This window comes from Staurois parvus, unplaced genomic scaffold, assembly GCF_062004578.1.
Source record: "Staurois parvus isolate SC_StPar_1 unplaced genomic scaffold, SC_StPar_1.0 ptg000874l, whole genome shotgun sequence".
Classification (NCBI taxonomy): domain Eukaryota; kingdom Metazoa; phylum Chordata; class Amphibia; order Anura; family Ranidae; genus Staurois; species Staurois parvus.
In genome coordinates, this window is record NW_028318670.1 from 729,994 (window position 1) to 737,302 (window position 7,309).

Sequence of the window (7,309 nt, forward strand, 5' to 3'; positions counted from 1 at the left end):
CCATCATGCCGAAGATCTCCGCCATCATGCCGAGGATCTCCGCCATCATGCTGAGGATCTCCATCATCATGCCTAAGATCGCCACCATAATGCAGAGGATCTCCACCATCATGCCGAGGATCTCCGCCATCGTGCCGAGGATCTTTACCATCATGCCGAGGATCTTCATCATCATGCCTAGGATCGCCACCATAATGCAGAAGATCTCCACCATCATGCAGAGAATCTCCAACATCATACCAAAGATCTCCAACATCATGCCGAGGATCTACACCATCATGCCGAAGATATCCACCATCATACCGAGGATCTCCACCATCATGCCGAGGATCTCCACCATCATGCAGAAGATCTCCACCATCATGCCGAGGATCTCCACTATCATGCTGAAGATCTCCACCATCATGCTGAGGATCTCCGCCATCGTGCCGAGGATCTTCACCATCGTGCCGAGGATCTTCATCATCATGCCTAGGATCGCCACCATAATACAGAAGATCTCCACCATCATGCCGAGAATCTCCAACATCATACCAAGGATCTCCACCATCATGCCGAGGATCTACACCATCATGCCGAAGATATCCACCATCATACCGAGGATCTCCACCATCATGCCGAGGATCTCCACCATCATGCAGAAGATCTCCACCATCATGCCGAGGATATCCACCATCATGCCGAGGATCTCCACTATCATGCTGAAGATCTCCACCATCATGCTGAGGATCTCCACCATCATGCCGGAGGACCTGGAGCAAACGTCATGACGTCATGTTTGGTCATCGGCAGAAGTAAACAAATTTTTTTTTTTAAAGCAAAAGATCCCAAAAATTTTTTTTTGTTTGCTTTTAAGGGTAAAGAAGAGGTTTGGGGTCTTTTTGTCCCTCAGATCTCTCCTTAAAGAGGACCTGTCCTGCTTATTTCTATCACAAGGGATGTTTACATTTTTTGTAATAGAAATAAAAGTGATCAAAAAAAATTTAATGGGATGGTGTAAAAATTAAAAGAAAAAACTAAAAAAACTAAAAAAAAAAATGAGCCCCCATCCCTCCTTGTTTGTGCGCAGAAGCGAACGCATAAGTAAATCACGCATGCCTACGTAAATGATGTTTACAGCCAACATGTGAGGTATCGCCGCGAACATTAGAGCCAGAGCAATAATTCTAGTGCTAGACCTCCTCTGTAACTCTAACCTGGAAAATGTTTTTAAGCGTCGCCTATGAAAATATTTTAAGTACCGTAGTTTGTTGCCATTCCACAAGCGTGTCTGCAGAGTCAATGGCTAAAGAATTCCAAACTTGGTGTGGCCTTCAGATGAGCCCAACAACAGTGCATAGAGAGCTTCATGGAATGGGTTTTCATGGCCAAGCAGCTGCATCCAAGCCTTCCATTACCAAGTGCAATGCAAAGCGTCAGATGCCGTGGTGTAAAGCACGCCGCCACTGGACTCTAGAGCAGAGGAGACGTGTTCTCTGGAGGGAACAATCACACTTCTCTGTCTGGCAATCCGATGGACCTGTCTGGGTTTGGCCGTGGCCAGGAGAACGATACTTACCTGACTGCATGACTGCCAAGTGTAAAGTTTGGTGGAGGGGGGATGATGGTGTGGGGTTGTTTTTCAGGGGTTGGGCTTGACCCCCTGGTTCCAATGAAGAGAACTCTTAAGGCGACATTGTGGACAATTTCATGCTCTCAACTTTGTGGGAGGAGTTTGGGGATGGCCCCTTCCTGTTCCAACATGACTGCCCACCAGTGCACAAAGCAAGGTCCATAAAGACATGGAGGAGCCAGTTTGGGGTGGAGGAACTTGACTGGCCTGCACAGAGTCCTGACCTCAACCCCATAGAACACCTTTGGGATGAATTAGAGTGGAGACTGCAAGCTAGGCCTCCTCCCCCGACATCAGCACCTGAGCTGACAAATGCGCTTCTGGAAAAATGGTCCAACCTTCCCATAGACACCCTCCTAAACCTTGTGGACGGCCTTCCCAGAAGAGTTGAAGCTGTTATAGCTGCAAAGGGCGGGGCCAACTCAATATTGAACCCTACGGACTACAACTGGGAGGCCACTAAAGGTCATGTGTGTGGAAAGGCCGGCCAACCAATATTGAACCCTATGGACTAAGACTGGGGAGCCATTAAAGGTCATGTGCGTGGGAAGGCCCAATACTTGGGGCAATATGGTGTGTATATAGCATCTTATTACAGAAATAGTGTATGTAGGATGCCATATCTCTAACCAATCGGTAGTGAAGTACGTGAATTATTATTACAAAGTCACCAATGAAGAGTAGATAACACCTGCCAAGCTACCTCAGAGGCCGGTATATCCACATTTGATGAATGTATTGTGTGCCAATAGATAAAAGGGAAAGTCATGTAGACAGAGGGGAGGAGATCGTCATATTGGAGATATCATCAGATCAGATAATCACATCCCACACAACATTCCATCGGGACACTCTCTTCCATCTTACTACATATCTGGCACACAACTCCAGCCTGTCCAGGCGCCATTTTGTGAGAGCTCAACTCCACCCATCAATCGGCAGCCATCTTTGGATTTACCTGAGAATTGGAGGGTAACTATCAAGCACCAGAGGGGTAGCAGAGCACACAGAGTCCCCGAGATCTCTCAGTGTCTGTACTCACAAGGCCCAAGGACAGAATGGCAGCCTCCCTCCAATCAACTCTCTCCAGTCATACCAGACAGATCATTGGCAGATGGCTCCCCTCAGCAGGCTGTAGGACCAGGGTCACTCTCTCCAACTTCAGGCCCTTAGGTTGACCCACCTGAGGCTGCATGGCAGCAAGTGCCAGGGGAGACAAGCCTGCCACCAGCTTGGCTTGGTACAATCCATGGAAAGACCCTGAGCCCATGTGCTCCCGGAACATAAATACCTCTCCTGGCATGAAATGGGGCCACCCTCCCCTGCAATTGGCCACGGCTGTATTCATATTCATTCTGATCATGAATAGAGGATGAATCTTCCAATGGGTACACTAATTTTGGGCACCATATTGACTACCAGGGTTTCCCACATTTTGAAGTGAAAGGGACATTCCCTAAACTTTCATACTTATGCTAAAGAAGACATTAATTTCCCTAGCCCCTACCCATGTTCTGGAAGGTTCTCATAGCTTCTTGGAGGCAGGTGGAACTCAGACCAACTCCAACAACATCAGAGCAGCATGAGCAGACCTGACTAATCCATCACAGCACTGTTAAGCAGAATACCTGTCAGGGATCGCGGCTACGAATGGCTCCGCGCATGCGCAGAGTGCCAATCCATTCTAGCCGGCGGACACTAGGACCTGGACGGCGGCGGCCGTGCATGCGCACTCGCGATCGCGGCCGCTCGTCTGGCACCAATGGCAGGGCGCACTATTTAAACCTGCCCTGCATCTACACACATTGCCGTATGGTCTAATCCCTGTGTACCTGTATCCTGTTGTTTGAAGATTAGTTGCTGACCTGCCTGGACCTGACCTCTGCTGACTTCTCCTGCTCTGACCCCTGGCTAAGTTTGACCTCTCTTGTGGATACCCCTACCTGATCTGAACTACTGGTACCGACCCCGGCGAGTGACCTGACTATTCTTCTGCCTGTGCCTTGTACTGCGCTGACCTCTCTGTTACCGACCTGGCCCGTCTGACCACGCTCCTCCGTCCATCCATCCGGCACGGATCCAGCCATCCCTGCTTCCGCCTTCTGCCTCTTCACGTCAGGCTCTCCACCTGCACAGACCCCCGGCGGACTCCTCTACCGCAGACGGGTGTACTCAGAGGCCGGGACCTGGTTCCAGTCTGCTCCAAGTCCATCCCCACCATCAGGGGCTCTGGTGAAGAAGCAAGCTGGGGCTTAGACTCCGCGCTCTGGGGAGTCCTGTCCTGTGGGCTGCTAGAGGTACCGCCAGGCGGTTGCTAACAGAACCATACGGCCATGACGGAGCCTGGAAGGGGGCCATCCCCACTCGGAGACATATGTCAGCAGTTGACTTACGCAAGCCGTCAAAACGCTGCAGGAGGGCTACATACATCTAGGGGACCGGATCCAGACACTGGCCGCACCAGCATCCCCATCCCAGGGCTCGGGTGCTCCTTCAGCAACCAGAGAACCCTCCGAACCGCCCGACCGGGCAGTAGTTACGTTGCCCCTGCTGGAACCTCGTGTGCCATTACCAGAACACTTCAGCGGGAATCGAGTTAAATTCAAGGCCTTCCGGATTGCCTGTCAGCTGTACTTTAGCCTGCAGCCCCGGACTTTCTCTACGGAATCGGTGAAGGTGGGGTTTGTCTCCTTACTCCAGGACGAGCCTCAGGCCTGGGCTCACCAGCTAATGGAGAACCATGATCCTCACCTGGAGACCGTGACCAACTTCTTTGATGCATTGGCAGTACTATACGATGATCCGCAGCGGGCAGCTTCCGCAGAATCGGCCCTGTACTTTCTCCAGCAGGGCCGCCGGGCAGCGGAAGAGTACACAGCCGAGTTCAGATGCTGGATGGGGGACACCAAATGGAATGATGCCGCTTTACACCACCAGTTCCGCTAGGGTCTGTCAGAGTCCCTTAAGGATGAGCTAGCCAGGGTGGGCCTACCTGACTCCTTGGAGGATCTCATCACCCTGGCCATACAGATTGACCGCAGACTGCGGGAACACAGATCAGAGAGGTCTAACCAAGGGCAGAGACCCACATGGGTACTTCCCCGTACTCCCGTCCAGACTCCGCCAGGAGGAAGCCGGAACTCGATACCTGAGGAGATGCCCGAACCAACGCAGCTCGGGTTGGCACGACCAGCACTATCAGTGAAGGAACGCCAAAGGTGACGGGCACTCAACTTATGTTTCTACTGCGGGGAGGTAGGTCACATGGTACGTTCTTGCCCAGCGAAACGGGGTAAGTGTGATGCCGTCTTTTCCACTGTATCTTCTAGATGTGGTACCCATGCTAATTACCTAGCCGTTCCCATCTCCTTTCAGCTGCCTGGGAGGACCATGTCGGCAACGGCAATTATTGACTCCGGGGCATGTAGTTATTTCGTATATTTAGAATTTGCCAGCCAACAGAGGATCCCCCTCCAAACCAAGGAACGGGAGCTTAATATCTTCTTGGCTGATGGGTCACGCATCAAGTCAGGGCTAGTGGACCGGGAAACCCCACCTATCTGTACCACGGTGGCTAACCATCATCGGGAGTTCCTCCGTTTGGATGCCATTGCATCCCCCCTGTTCCCAGTAATCCTGGGACTCCCTTGGTTACGGGCACACAATCCCCAGATTGATTGGGAAACAGGATCTATCCAGTTCCCATCATCCTACTGCCAGGATCATTGTCACGCCCCGACCACCCTGGCTCCCCAATCTCTCCTGTGTATTGACGGGGACACCGAGCTCATCCAGGTCATTCCCCGGCCTACCACGACTACTTGGACGTATTTAGTAAACGGGGGGCTAACACTCTCCCTCCTCACCGAACCTATGACTGCCCCGTCGACCTCCTACCAGGATCTGAGATTCCTTTCGGACGAATATTTCCCCTATGAGAGCGGGAATTGGGGGTCCTCAAGGAATACCTAGACGATAGTCTCCAGAAGGGGTTTATCCGCCCCTCCTCATCACCGGCCGGAGCAGGAATCTTTTTCGTGGAAAAAAAAGATAAGTCTCGAAGGCCCTGCATCGACTATCGAGACCTAAATAAAATTACCATAAAAAATCGTTACCCCCTTGTCTTGGTTCCAGAACTACTCCAAAGACTAAAGACAGCAGTCGTATTCACCAAGCTAGATTTAAGGGGCGCGTATAACTTGGTTCGCATAAGGGAGGGAGACGAGTGGAAGACCGCCTTCCGCACGCGTTTTGGACACTTCGAGTACCTTGTCATGCCCTTCGGACTGTGCAATGCCCCGGCAACATTCCAATACTTTATTAATGATGTGTTCCGAGACTATCTGGACGTCTTTGTGGTGATTTATTTGGACGACATTCTGATTTTCTCCCCTTCTCTTGATGACCATAGAGGTCATGTCAAAAGCGTATTGGAACGGTTGCGCCAACATAGGTTGTATGCTAAAGCTGACAAGTGCAGCTTTGACCAGCGCAGCATTACCTTTTTGGGGCTGATTCTCTCCACCACGGGGGTTGCAATGGATCCCCAAAAGGTATCGGCAATTTTAGAATGGCCGGTACCTACGGACAAGAAAGGCGTACAATGCTTTATTGGATTTGCGAACTTTTACCGAAAGTTCATTAAGAACTTTTCGGGCCTTGTGTCTCCCATTACCCAGCTCACCAAGCAGGGGACCCGTTTCCGGTGGACACCCGAGGCTCAAGCAGCCTTCGAGACTTTAAAGGAACTATTCACTTCTGCCCCAATCCTTAGTCACCCTGACTCCTCTCTGCCTTATATCCTGGAGGTGGATGCTTCGGAGAACGCGGTAGGGGCCATTCTATCCCAGAGAAAAGGTGCCAAGGAACTGATGCACCCAGTGGCCTTCTTCTCAAGGAAACTGACGCCGGCAGAGAGAAACTATGACATCGGAAACCGGGAACTCCTGGCTATTAAAACAGCCCTGGAGGAGTGGAGGTATCTGCTGGAAGGCGCAACACATCCAATCCTGATTTTCACGGACCATAAAAATCTGGAATACTTGAGGACCGCCAAACGTCTGAGACCACGCCAAGCAAGATGGGCACTATTCTTCTCCAGATTCGTGTTCCACATCACGTACAGACCCGGGTCCAAGAATACAAAGCCCGACGCTCTATCACGTATGTTTGAGAACCCAGAAGGAATCTCCAAACCCGACACTTTTCTGTCCACGGGAAACTTTCTCGCCCTCCAAACAGAACTATGCTCTAGACTACAGACTGCATCCATGGGAATGCCAAGCCCACCCGGGGTATCTCTACAGAGCAAGGAGGGTCTCTTCTGGAAAAAAGGGCAAATTGTGGTACCTGAGGAGGTCCGAACCCTAGTTCTGGGGCACTGTCACGATCACCCTTTGGCAGGCCATTTTGGAACTGCAAAAACCTTGGAACTACTCCAGCGGACATTTTGGTGGCCAAACATGGGAAGAGATTGTGAACGTTACGTAAAGACCTTTATTGTGGAGCTCCCACCATCCCAAGGCCATTCAGCGATTTTTGTAATCATTGATCGTTTATCAAAAATGGCCCATTTTTTGCCACTAAAGAGTACGCCTTCAGCTATGGAAACAGCGCAGAACTTCGTAAAAGAAGTAGTTAAGCTTCATGGGATTCCAGAAGACATCATCTCGGACCGGGGGGTCCAATTTACCTCAA